Raw genomic sequence first — 15,000 nt, forward strand, 5'->3', positions numbered from 1 at the left:
CCGGTTAAACTCTAACTCCGACGCTGCATAGACATCATTATAAAACCGGCTGCCAACGGTGGAGCCGTAGTGGTGTAGCGCACAGGCCTCTACAAAACTGAAGCTCTGCGCCAAGTTCAAGACACCTCCTCTATTGCTCTCTGTTCTCCAACCCTACGTCCAACTACCAACAGACTATCCATGACCTTATCTCTTCTTCCCGTCTCCCTCCCACTGCCTCCAACCTTATTGTCCGCACTACACCCCCACAAATAACTTCCTTCCCCAAATCCACAGGCAAAACAACCTTGGCCGCTCCATCGTCTCTGCCTGTAACTGCCCCACAGAATTGATCTCAAAATACCTCGACCGTGTTCTTGCCCCCCCCCAGTGGCTTCCCTCCCCTCCCACATCCACGACACTAACCATACCCTCCGTCTCTTCAAATCTTTCTCCTTCCCTCCTGGCCCCTCTAAACTTCTCTTCACTCTTGATATCAAGAGTCTATATACGGTGATCCTACACAACGAAGGACTTCTTGCCCTCAAACACTTCCTAGACCCTCGACATAACCCCCAACTTCACACCTCCACATTTCTTCGTGTGGCTGAACTTGTTCACTTCACCTCCACCCCTAACCCCACACCTCCACCCCTAACCTCACACTTCCATCCCGCCCCACACCCCTAGTCCACACCTCCACCCACCCTACACCCACACCCACTCCGCACCTCCACCCACCCACACCTCAACCAACTCCACACCTTCACCCACCCACACCTCAACTCCATACATCCACCCACACTCACATCCCAACCCCACACCCACATTCCCCCTAAATTCCACACTTCTACCCCCGCATCCCCATCCCCACATCCCATCCCACCCCAACAAGACCACCCGACTAGCACTGACGACTTCCCAGCACCCACACCACACACCATCATCCACACACGCACACTTTACAGGTGCACAAACGTACACACGCACGCATCCACACACATCAGGGGTCACTAGCTCCTATCTACACACACACACACACATTCTCACATGCAGACACGCACGCGCAGCTTCGTTTTGGGATCACCAATACTTTATTATCTGCCCTTCTTTCTACCTTTAATGTCAAGCCTTTTTTTCCAACCAGTTGCCATGCTTGACCGCTATATCCACAAGTTTCTTTCATTCTCTCTCTGTTTATATCCTCGTATTCCTTTGTGTTAGTGAACGTAGGCTCGAAACGTAAAAGACATTTTCACTTTTCCGAGTGCCAAGCTAATACACCAGCTTGTTGTTCATAGACCTGTCTTCGTCTTTTGTTTTTCTGTAAATTTCGTGTACACACACACACACACACACATATATATATATATATATATATATGTGTGTATATATAAGGATTGGCTGTGTGATCATAGGGGCAGGAGTAGCTTGCTTACTAACCACATGGCTCTAGGCTCAGTCCCAATGCATGACATCATGAGCAAGTGTCTTGTACTATAGCCTCGGGCCGACCGAAGCCTTGTGAGTGGATTTGGCAGACAGAAACTGAAAGAAGCTTGTCGTATGTGTGTGTGTATGTGTGTGTGTGTGTGTGTGTGTGTGTGTGTGTGTGTGTGTGTGTGTGTGTTGTGTGTGTATGTATGTGTATGTATGTGTTTGTGTGTCTGTGTTTGTCACTCCGCCATCGTTTGCCAACCGATGTTGGCGTGTTTATGTCCCTGTAGCCTAGAGGTTCTGCAAAGAGACCGATAAAATAAGTACTAGGCTTACAAAGAATAAGTACTGGGATCGATTCGTTCGACTTAAGTTTGTGCACCAAATGACTGAAACAAGTAAAAGAGTAAAATAATATCTATCTATCCATCTGTCTGTCTATCTGTCTGTCTGCCAGTCTATCTGTGTATCTTTCTGCCTGTCTATCTGTCTGCCTCTCTCTGCCTCTCTCTGCCTCTCTCTGCCTCTCTCTCTGCCTCTCTCTCTCTCCCTCTCTCTCTTCCTCTCTCTCTCCCCCTCTCTCTATCTATCCATCCATCCATCCATCCATCCATCCATCCATCCATCCAGCTATCTATCTATCTATCTATCTATCTATCTATCTATCTATCTTTCCACCAATCTGGCTTTATCATTTTTCTCGTCTCTTAGCTCGTTTCCTTTATACACTATTCCCTAACATCCCCCACATACACACACACACAGACGCACACACACACTCAGAAATATACACACGCACACACACACTCAGAAATATACACACGCACACACACATACTCTCTGTCTGTTTGTCTGTTTGTCTGTCTCTCTCTTTGCTCCTTCAAACACACAGCACACATACACACACAGACATATGTACATAATACATATTTATCGATATTGCTATCAACGTATTTCATTCTCTGTAAACATTCCCACATTGTAACGGTATACAAATGTACAAAAGAGGTATTCAAGTCAAACCCATAATGCTTAGTTATATCGGAACAAACCTGGAACATTACATCAAGCAATTTACCGACATGACCACTCATAAAATGCAAACAGAAGTTAAGTTAAATATTATTCTTTAAAATAAAAATCTAGGCTATTTTCCCATTTGGTGAAGAAAACAGTCGTCGCCGTCGCCGTCGTCGTCGTCGTCGTCGTCGTCGTCGTCGTTGGTGTCGTAAGCAAAAACTGGAAAGGTGGTACAGTAACAAAATTCCAATCACACCAATATGTAGGTGTGTGTTTCTGTGACTGTACATGTGACCCTCGTTGATAAAGGTAAATGAATGGGTGGTTGCTATCCTTTTTCTAATGTGCCCCGTAAGTAGAACACATTTAACTCAAGTTAACACAAGTCTGCAAACTGATACTTTTTTGAAAATTGTTTTGATAATTGTACGTTACTTTATATGTTTTTTGTGGAGTTCATTTGAGATATCAGAAAAGCTCTTTCACATTATCTAAGGTTTCCCGCATTTTAATGATAAAATATTCCATAATTTGTATGTAAATCCATATACTGTAGGACAAATTGTAACTAGTAAAGATGAATTTGATACACTATTCAGTAAAATAAATTGGCGCAAATGCAATTAATAGATGAGAAAATAGATTTTTACAAGGGTACCATTCATTCTTTTTTTGGTCCAGCACCTCCAAATTTTTCCTTTATCATTTGGAAACTACGCCTGGAACTCTTTCACTCGTGAGCATTTGATCGACATTCGCAATACAGCATCCAACAGTAGTCAGTTATATTGATATCTCATCTGTGGAGGCGCAATGGCCCAGTGGTTAGGGCAGCGGACTCGCGGTCATAGAATCGCAGTTTCGATTCCCAGACCGGGCGTTGTGAGTGTTTATTGAGCGAAAACACCTAAAGCTCCACGAGGCTCCGGCAGGGGATGGTGGTGATCTCTGCTGTACTCTTTCACCACAACTTTCTCTCACTCTTACTTCCTGTTTCTGTTGTACCTGTATTTCAATGGGCCGGCCTTGTCACTCTCTGTGTCACGCTGAATATCCCCGAGAACTACGTTAAGGGTACACGTGTCTGTGGAGTGCTCAGCCACTTACACGTTAATTTCACGAGCAGGCTGTTCCGTTGATTCGGATCAACCGGAACACTCATCGTCGTAACCGACGGAGTGCTTCCAGATATCTCATCTTTCTTAAAATCTTCTTTCCATATCCTTTATGTCTTGATGAAACCTTTCCCCCTGCTCCGTACTCACATTTTCCGAAAATAAATCCAAATAGGCAAGTAAGAAATTAACTTTAATGCTAATTTTACATCCTAAAGCCTCAAACTTTTCCAACATTCTTCCCTTTATGAGTTTGTAGTTTGAATCCTTGTGATTACTCAAGAAGTTTTTTTATCACATCTCTAAAACTAATCCAAGCATCTTTCTCAAAATCACTTAGTGAATTTTTAAAACTTTTATCCTTGGAGGGCTTCCTTATATTTAGTCCTACAAGTAAACTTTCTTCAACCTTGACGTCTGATAGAGCAGGAAACCTGCTACGCAAATACTTGAAGCCTTCTGCATCCTGTGGCCAAACTTTTATGAATTGCTTCATGAGGTCAATTTTTATAAGCAGAGGAGACAAAAAAGTCTTCTGCGGATCAATCAGTTTCTGGAAGGATACTCTTTATTCCTGGTGTAAGCGTGTCCTACTTGGCCATTCTGTTTTAGACCAATGGAGATTCTTGGCTCTACTATTCCATTCACACAAGAAAAACAAGGAAACTTTGTATAACCTATAAATGTTATCCAAGCAGCATAAGGGTTATTTTCAAGTTGTCGCAAATCATCCAGGTGTGATCTTTGAATTTAATCTCGTGTAAGAATGACACGAAATTTTCACATGTGAGCTCGAATCCCGGACCGGGCTGCGTGTTGTGTTCTTGAACACGGCACTTTATTTCACGTTGCTCCAGTTCACTCAGCTGTAGAAATGAGTTGCGACGTCACTGGTGCCAAGCTGTATCGACCTTTGTCTTTCTCTTGGATAACACTGGTGGCGTGGAGAGGGGAGGCTGGTATGCATGGGCGACTGCTGGTCTTCCATAAACAACCGTGCCCGGACTTGTGTCTAGGAGGGTAACTTTCTAGGTGCAATCCCATGGTCATTCATGACCGAAGGGGGTCTTTACCCCTTTATTTTCATGATCGCTGGAAACAGTTCTAAGGCGTTCCTTTGAAGAGTCAATAGCCTGCATTCACCAGGACTGTGACTTATGCCAAACTTACCCCTTAGTCCCGTTGTATTTGTACAATAAACCAATTTTTTTGAGCAAAATAAGGAACAAATTCTTTTCCGCTGTTATGATACCATTAGAATGATACACGATGAACTAAAAGATTCTCGAATTTAAGTCTAGAACCTAAAAGCTCTGCTGACTCCTTTACTACATCATTTAATTTACACTGGTTGAATAGTTGGCGTTCTTCACCTCCTCTGCTATCGAAGTTTATCATCGTCATTGCTATTTATGCCTTTTGACTCCGACCTCAAGTATATGTCTCGATAAGTTTCCTGTTGGTGAAGTCACTGGAACATCTGGTCCATTGGCAAAGTTCGCAATAAGAGGGAAGATTTATATAAACAATGTTTTCACACCCTTCAAATTGTTTTCCCAGCACCTTACATGAGCAAAAGTTGCAGTCATCACTATGATTTTTAGGCTCTCTCCATATCATGGGAACCCCAAACTGAAAAGACTTCTTTGTACATTTTGTCCATTCTTTGTAAAAAATACTTCTTGTGTAATCACAAAGATTCAAACTACAAACATATAATGGGGAAAAATGTTGGAAAAGTTTGAGGCTTTAGGATGTAATCGATTTTGTGATGGAACTACATGATGGGACAATTTGTTTTTGTAATTTTTGAAATCAGTATGTAAAAATTAGTCAATTTCGCGCAGTAAAAGTCAACTTTTTAGTTGCAGAACTGTGATAATGACCCCAGTATTCTTGGAATCAATACTCCTTTCTCGATCTATTTTCAACATATCTTTTTATCTTTTAACTTTTACTTGTTTCAGTTATTAAATTGCGGCCATGCTGGGGCACGGTATTCAAGGGTTTAAATCGAACAGATCGATACCAGTGCTCTCTTACGTTTTAAAGTTTGGTACTTATTTATTCGTGTCTTTTGCTGAACCGCTAAGTAACGAATTTAACAACGGTTATCAACGGTTAAAGGCGGCGAGCTGGCAGAGACGTTAGCACGTCGGGCGAAATGCTTAGTGGTATTTCGTCCGCCGCTACGTTCTGAGTTCAAATTTCGCCGAGGTCGACTTTGCCTTTCATCCTTTCGGGGTCGATTAAATAAGTACCAGTTACGCACTGGGGTCGATATAATCGATTTAATTCGTTTGTCTGTCCTTGTTTGTCCACTCTATGTTTAGCCCTTTGTGGGTAGTAAAGAAATAGGTTATCAGACGGGAAGGAAGGGGCAAACACTAACACCAAGGCACACAGAGATATACGTATATGTACACATATATACACACAACAGTTCATTACATCATTTCTTGCTCTCTTGTCATTTATTTAATTCCTTATTACGCCCTGTACTCGGCTGATGCTTGTTTGTGACGTATATGTATATTGAGTTCTAACATCAGGTTATTAGTATCGTTATGATTAAGCGAAATATGTATATATATATATATATACATATATATATATATATATATAGTTAATCCAAACAAGAAAACACACAAAAAACACAGCAACGCGAGGACGTGGAACAAATAAAGTATTATTGGACGCTCAGGAAAGAAGGGAAGAAGGAGGGTTTAACGTTTCGAGCCGAGCTCTTCGTCGGAAACAAAGGAGAAGGAAAGATCCCGAGAAGGGATATATATATATGTGATAACAATTTGATAAATAAAACATAATCATACTTACATAGATACATACATACATATGTGTACATACGTACATCTATATGTATATATACATGTACAGGACACCACAAATAAACGTAGAACACAACGAGAAACGAAAACAGAAAACCAAACAAGACTGTTTTTTCGTTGTTAAAAAAAGTCCGTTTCCTTGTTTGGTTTTATGTTTCCGTTTCTCGTTGTGTTCTGCGCTTATTTGTGGTGTCCTGTACTCATATATGCATGTATATATACATATAGATGTAGGTATGTACATATATAATTTCTTTACTACCCACAAGGAGCTAAACACAGAGGGGACAAACAAGGACAGACAAACGGATTAAGTCGATTACATCGACCCCGGTGCGTAACTCGTACTTAATTTATCGACCCCGAAAGGATGAAAGGCAAAGTCGACCTCGGCGGAATTTGAACTCATAACGGAACGGCAGACGAAATACGGCTACGCATTTCGCCCGGCGTGCTAACGTTTCTGCCAGCATATGTATGTATGTATGCACATGTTTTATTTACTAAATTGTTATTATATGATTGAACGCACGCGTCGTTTTCTTCTTCTTCCAAGTAAGTTTTATGTATATATATATACTAGCAGTATCGCCCAGCGTTGCTCAGGTTTGTAAGGGAAATAACTATAAAGCATTTTTAGAGAGTTATAGCCAAAAAATAGCAAAAAAATGATGGTAAATTTTTTTTGAGAGTTAAAAAAGGTGGAGTTGCGTCCCCCTAGACGGTCTGTGGTTTGGGTTTCTGATTCTCGACCCCCATGTCGAATTTATCGATTTTTTTCAGAACTGGGGGAACTTTTCAAAATTTTCGCTGCGTTAGTTTTGAATTATGACATTGGGCTATGTGTGTGTCAAGTTTCATCAGAATCGGTTGAAAGCCGTCGTCAGAGTGAGGGTACGAGAAAACAGACACACAGAAAACGCACAGACAAACTGCCGTTTATATATATATATATATATATATATATATATGTATATAACTGAAATTTTTAGAAAAACAAAAGACGAAGACAGTTCTATGAACAACAAGCAAGTATATAAGTTTGACGCTCGGGAAAATGAAATAGTTTTTTACGTTTCGAGTCCATGCTCTTCAACAGAAATGAATAAGAAAAAATAAACAGAGAGAGAAGGAAATAAGCTTGTAGATTTTAGCGATATATATATATATATATATATACGGAAATAATAAGGGTCGAAAATTTAGAGAAATATTCTACCGGTGGCCAGCATACGTAATAAAGTCAATAGACAAGATATTTTTCACATAAATTAGTGTACGTTTTTATACACAAAGGAGGTGACCTTAAGACACCTTACATGCTGGAAAGGGTTGCTCTTTCCGCACCTGACATGTTGGAAAGGCCTATCTTTTCCACATCTTTTGTGTATAAAAACGTACACTAATTTACATCAAATATATATATATATATATAACCAAGATCCATTGTCAAGGGGTGAATAGGGGGGGTCAAACACAAACACAAAGCCACACAAACATACATATTGTGTTTGTGTTTCTCCCCCATCCCCACCACCACCGCTTGACAACCTCTCTTGGTGGGTTTACATCTCCATAACGTAGCAGTTCGACAAAACAGAACGATAGAATAAATACCAGGCTTAAAAAGACAAGTACTGAGGTCGATTCTTTCGACAAAAAAAAAAAAAGAAGATACAAGGTGGTGCTCCAGCATGACGGCAGTCAAATGACTGGAAACAAGTCAAAGAATAAAAGAACATATATGGGTGGGGAATGTTTGCTAATTTTACGGTTGCTATTTTAAAGGAATTGAGCAAATAGCGGCAGGACATTTTGTGATAGGGATTGGAACCAATATCAAATCGATAAACTGTACAAATGACGTCAGTGATACTTGAATACTTGAAGTACTGAAATGGCTGTCATATTGATGTATGGGAATTTAGTTGTCTGTCTATATTTGAATGGTTTTGTAAATGTGTAGGATGTATCAGATAAGATAAGAGAAATGACTGCCTTCAAACCTGTCATCTGCTACACGATGTAACAACAGCCTCATACATAAGAGGCGATGAAACTCCTCAACTGTGACCCTCTTCTTTCATTTTTGGTTTTTCCCTGTATGACTGACTATCACTCTTGCTCCTTCCTTTTGTGTGTCTTGCTTTCACATTCTGCCTTCCTCTCACTCTCTCTCTCTCTCGTTCGCTCGCTCTATCACTATCGCTCTATCACTATCTCTCTCTCACTCGATCTCTCTCTCTCTCGTTCGCTCGCTCTATCACTATCTCTCTCTCACTCGATCTCTCACACTATTCTTTATTACTCACTGTATCTATTCGCTCTTCTCTCTCTCTCTCTAGCGCATGTAGCTGTCTCTCTTCCTCTTTCAGTTCTTTTTTCTTCCTTTCCCTCCACTACTTTCAGTTATTACCTATATCTGTTTGTCTAAACCCTCTGTCCCCTCAATCTCACTCATTTCTGTCTTCCTTTCACTAATCCTTACTCCCTCCCACACTATTTTCTCTTTCTTCTAATATCTGTTTGTCTACCTCTCCCTCTTTCTCCCTCCTCTCACTTCGTATTACTCCTTCTATCTATCCACTTTCTTCTACCTCTTACTTCTCCTTCTTTCGCCCTCTCACTTCCCTATTATCACTCCCTTACCTTGTATCCGTCTACATCTTCCCCACTATTGCACCTTGTCGTGCCATTCTCTCTGTCTCTTTCCACCTTAGTTCAAGCTAGTTGTGCCATTATCCTGTTCTAAAGCAGAATTTGTCAGACAGTGATCCAGCTATTACTCGCCACATTCGTCACCTTTTCTGCTGGTGAAACATTACTTTTACACGGCGGGTACACAGCTTAAGAGTTGAGAGTAGTGATGGACGATAATCTTTATATATAAAAGTGAAGTTGTGTGTCTGTCTCCTACGATTTAGATTCCTAACTACTCCCACATTTTGCGGTGCAGTTTAACCAAAACCGGGTATCTTATAGTCGTGATTCATATCAAGCCCTTCTGGGTATTAGCGCGCGTCTACAATGAGTCTACGATTTAAAAAAAAATTACCATCATTTTTTCCATTTTAATGCATTTTTTCGCTATTATATAAGGGAAGTAACTCTCTAAAAATGTCTGCGATGAGTCAACGATTTAAAAAAAAATTACCATCATTTTTTTTTCCATTTTGAATGCATTTTTTGGCTATTTTTTGGCTATAACTCTCTAAAAATGCTTATATAGTTATTTCCCTTACAAACCCGAGCAACGCCGGGCGATACTGCTAGTGTAGTATAAAAATATTACACCTAAATTTAATATTATTATCACCCCAGGGTAGACACATTTACTCAAAGAATCTTTAAAAAAAAAGGAAAAGAGTTGTAGTTAAGAGAAGCAGTTGGAGAAAGAGAGAGAGCGTTTAATTGGATAATCTGTTCTTCGCCTTCTATTCGTATATGCCAGATTTGTTCTTTGTTGTGCCTGGAGGTCTACTGCAACAGGCTGCAATCTGAGAGCATTCCTAATTGTGTAAGTCATGGAATTATCAGTCTGTTGAAGAGTGACACAAACAAAGCGAATGTCGGCTGAATAAAGGGGTAATGGTTTGGACGAAGAGGGTGGTGTTTATTTTAGGCAGTGTTGCCAGACCTGTATAAACTTGTGTAATTCAGAGAATAGTTATCCAGAATAATGTCCGGCTCATGCGATACCTCATAAAGAAGTTTGGGTGCAAGGTTGGCTTTTTTGGGAGGTGGACCACGGTTAAGTTAGAACAACCGACAGCGTTCGACCTTGTTGGCTACCACTATCTGACAACTCTTCTAAGCGCAAGCAGTTAAGGTCTGGAATGCAGAGGCTGAAACGCCACATTATATGACTGTCTATTTAGTGAAACTCTTTCTCCCTATGCAATCACACGCTACTTCTGAATCTTTTGGTTCTTGAGCTCTTTACTGTGAACTTTAGATATGCCGAGTAGCAACATGTTCTAAACGGGACCCAGGAAGTCGGTATTTGTATACGGAAACATCATCATCGTAATAACATCGATCATAATGGAAATCTAGAAGATTTGCTCGAAAGGGGTATAACCCATGAAGTTTTTCAGTGCTTCCCACTTTGTGGAGACGAAGGGTAGACGATATCTATCGACCTGAAATCTGGCTCGATAGTGTGGAGAAAACTAAGGTACCCAAGGGCGAAAAAGATGCTGTTAATCTCGGTCACGGATTCTGTCTAGCATTCAAGATTAAGATTTGTCCCACCGACATACTTCCACAGTATTTCTTTCTGTCAAATTTTACTCGCAAGGTTTTCTTCAACTCGAAGTTTCCTCAAGAATTCGTACTGAAGGATTGAAATTGTAAGTATGTAACTGCGAAGCGAACTTCTGAGACACACAAGCAAACCGACGTCGATGTAATTTTGAAATCACTTTTATAGAGGTTTTAAAGATTGTTTTACCCAGATGCGTCTCTTTTGGATTTTATCTACATAAATTACAGTTTCCATTTATCGAACTCATTTCTTTGGAACAGATCTTAAACGATCACATCATGTCATATTTTCACGTTTTCTTTTCAGAATCACCTTTACAGTTAAAGACAGTAGAATAAAATGCCGAAATATAGGAGTTGGGGAGACTGATTAGAAGTTCCTTTATATTGGTCTGTTTGGTTTTTGTAGTCATTGATAATGAAACAAAAAGGCTAGCACTGAGTGCCGGGCATAAAACGTAAAATTGCAAGAGCAAGAACTCCAATGTAAATATTGAAAGGTTGCGAGGAAGAGCTATATAAAGGAATTACGCCTTTCACGTCTATGTGAATTGACTGAACAATTCTGAGTACCAGCGAAGGACACCCAATCTTGACAAGAATTTTGAACGGCTGTCTCTTCACAAGATCGAAGGCTCTCTGCATTTTTTTGTAACTGGAGTAATAAGAAGATCACATGATTTATGGAGCGCTCTGATCTGAGCAACACTAAGACTCGGGGTATACACTTTCAGATATTTTCTGCAGGCTGTTTAGGGTCAAGCAAGCGAAAAGCTTCTCAAACAATGTTCAGTAAGGATGTTCTGTGGTTATTACATTCACTTGTACATTTGGTCATGTACAGAGTAACAATGTTACTGTCTCTCATATTCTGTGATTCTGTTTATTCTTTCCAGTAATGATACGCCAGTTTGCATAGATGACACATAAGAATGCACTTTGCACACTTGATGGCCTCTTGTGCAATGCCATCAGATTCCGGTACCTTGTCCGTTGGAAGACAACCAATAGCTTTACTCAGTTCATTAACGATCGCCAAAGTATCTAGTTCCTTCATCCCTGGCAGACACTCCACGGAGGTTAGCCTACTGTTCAAAACAGTATTTTCTGTGGAGTAGAGTTTAGAGTAATGCCCTACCTGTCTTTCCATTTGCATGACTTTATCGTTGAAGGTCTTGTCTGTGGCAATTTTCAGTAGTGTTGCCTTACTTAAGATTAGATTAATGGCCCTTTTATTCACTCATAAATTCCACGGATGTCACCGGTGTCCAATGATAATTGAATACAACTTTGCGAAGCTGCAACCAGTAGTCATTTGCAAAGCGCTAGGATGTTTCCAGTTCTCAACATTTATGAGCGCGCATGTGTATGGATGTATGAATATATATATGTACGTATCTGTCTATTTGTCTGTCTGTCTGTCTGTCTGTCTATGTGAATGTAACTTTTAAACAAGAATGTTATTGATAACACCTTCGAAGTTTCGGTCAGCTAAGTCGTCGTCGGAGTATATAAACTAAAATTTTTCTGTAGAATTTTTTACTCGACAACACACGTGGGTGAGGGGGAATACGAGACCTCATTTGTATGTTTTGAATTCGTTGGTACTGGTCATTGGATATAGTTTGTCTGATACTTGAATCGGATAGATATGTTCAATTTTTTCAGTGCTCGAAGAGCGAGAATGACTGGAATGGAAATGCAATTTTTGCATTTTTCATATCTATCTAACTCCGAAATGCGTCCACAGTTAATCAAATACCGAGTGAATTTCGTTGTTTTTCCTCTTTGACTACGTGAATTGTTTCTGAGTATATGTTATCTGGGAGAATTTCTTACGGTAGAGAAATAGTTAGTTTCTTTGGCTGCTATTTCTAAATTTCGTTATGTGGTGAAGCAAATTTTTTTTTTTTGATGAACCCTAATTATAATTATACTCATAATTATAAAAAAAAAACATGGTTTAAGTTTACGATAATGGTCCTTTTAACATGCCGAATACTACTTGGTGGAATTATTAATTATTAATTAATTAATTAATTTTACCCTATATTATTATTGATTATATATATATATATATATATAATATATATATATATAATATATATATATATACTCTTTACTCTTTTATTGTTTCAGTCATTTGACTGCGGCCATGCTGGAGCACCACACTTAGTCGAGCAAATCGACCCCAGGACTTATTGTTTGTAAGCCTAGTACTTATTCTATCGGTCTCTTTGGCCGAACCGCTAAGTTACGGGGACACAGACACACACACACACACACACATATATATATGTATGTATGTATGTATGTATGTATGTATGTATGTATGTATGTACGTATGTATGTACGTATGTATGTGTATTTATATCAAACCTAGTTTCGTTTATCATGTCAGTACGTTTCAGATATCTAGCATAGCCACTCTTGACGCCGTGGGCGTATATATATATATATATATATATATATATATATACACACACACACATTCATTCACATACGCATCCATACATACGTATATATGTATCAGACGTATACACACACTATATACTCTTTACTCTTTTTTTACTCTTTTACTTGTTTCAGTCATTTGACTGCGGCCAAGCTGGAGCACCGCCTTTAATCGAGCAACTCGACCCCGGGACTTATTCTTTTGTAAGCCCAGTACTTATTCTATCGGTCTCTTTTTGCCGAACCGCTAAGTGACGGGGACGTAAACACACCAGCATCGGTTGTCAAGCAATGCTAGGGGGACAAACACAGACACACAAACATATACACACACACACTTATATATATATAATATATATATATATATATACATATATACGACAGGCTTCTTTCAGTTTCCGTCTACCAAATCCACTCACAAGGCATTAGTCGGCCCGGGGCTATAGCAGAAGACACTTGCCCAAGATGCCACGCAGTGGGACTGAACCCGGAACCATGTGGTTGGTTAGCAAGCTACTTACCACACAGCCACTCCTATATATATATATATATATATATATACACACACACACACACATTCATTCACATACGCATCCATACATACGTATATATGTATCAGACGTATACACACACTATATATTAGTTTATCACATGCAATATGCTTTCATTGTGGGTATGAGCCGCTGTGGGTATATGTGACGAACATATGAATGGACCAATAATAATAATACGAAGCAACAACGAATGATAACTAAATAAGAAAAGACGTGAAAGAAAAGGAAATAATGATAGGTGGGAGGGGGGTCAATAAAATGAGAATAAGGTTAAAAGTAAAAGAATGGAGTTAGGAATGCTGTGGCGGTGAATTGAGGTCAGTAATGCGAATTAATAAAATAATGCTCGCAGAATTTAACATGTATACACATGTGTGTCGGTGTGTGTGTGTGTGTGTGTGTGTGTGTGTGTGTGTGTGTGTGTGTGTGTATGTGTGTGTGTGTGTGCGCGTATGTCTGTGTAACTATGCATCTATTCATCTATTTAACTATCTCTCCCTCTCACCTCCTTTTTCTCTGATACATGCATATACAAACACACACACACACACACATATATATATACAGGGAGAGAGAGAGGGAGTGTGTGAGAGAGAGAGGGAGTGTGTGAGAGAGAGAGGGGTTGAAGAGAGAGAGATGCATAACGTACACAGATACATACATAATACACACAGACATTCGTACATACATGCATAATGCATACGTACATGCATAATGCATACGTACATGCATCCATCCATATATATATATATATATATCCATCCATACACACACACACCCACACATACACATATATATACATATATATATATATTATATATAGAGAGAGAGAGAGAGAGAGAGAGAGAGAAAGAAAGAAAGAAGGGCACAAAGAGAGATGGATTGTAAAACAGACAGACAGACAGACAGATATACATGTACAGCACTTGCACGAGGAATGAAATATGAAAACAAAAAGAAAATTTCGCTTGGATTCTTGGAAAGTAAGAGTATCTGATGTGAAAAGTGGGTGAGATTTACAATGAAATATTGGCATCTGATTTTTCATAATTAGTGGAATTATGAAAGTATTTTAAGTACGGAGTTCTTCTCAGCTATACTTAAATCGCATTTTTAATTTCCATTCTTATGCGTGCATTTCTCAAGAACCTTCCTATTGATGTTTTAAATCAGTTGCATGTTCTTTTGTGTACCAAATACAATAATTGATAATTGCGTTACGTACGTCTTTTTTCTCCGCCGCGAAGAATATCATAGTACTTTATTTTAAAGCTATCTTTCGTCACATATTTTGTTTTGGTAGTTACGACTTTTGTTTGGTATATA

General features: G+C 39.4%; 1 long non-coding RNA gene across 1 annotated transcript in view; it reads left to right on the plus strand.

The window, feature by feature from the left end:
* LOC118764112 overlaps nt 1-15,000 on the plus strand; it is a 25,919-nt gene that overhangs the window by 2,276 nt on the left and 8,643 nt on the right. The window contains exons 2-3 of the long non-coding RNA XR_004999903.1: nt 3,560-3,565; nt 9,255-9,260. This is a non-coding gene — a long non-coding RNA (uncharacterized LOC118764112). The remainder of the gene's footprint in view (nt 1-3,559; nt 3,566-9,254; nt 9,261-15,000) is intronic.

The sequence above is a fragment of the Octopus sinensis genome, linkage group LG7 (genome assembly GCF_006345805.1).
Source record: "Octopus sinensis linkage group LG7, ASM634580v1, whole genome shotgun sequence".
Classification (NCBI taxonomy): Eukaryota; Metazoa; Mollusca; class Cephalopoda; order Octopoda; family Octopodidae; genus Octopus; species Octopus sinensis.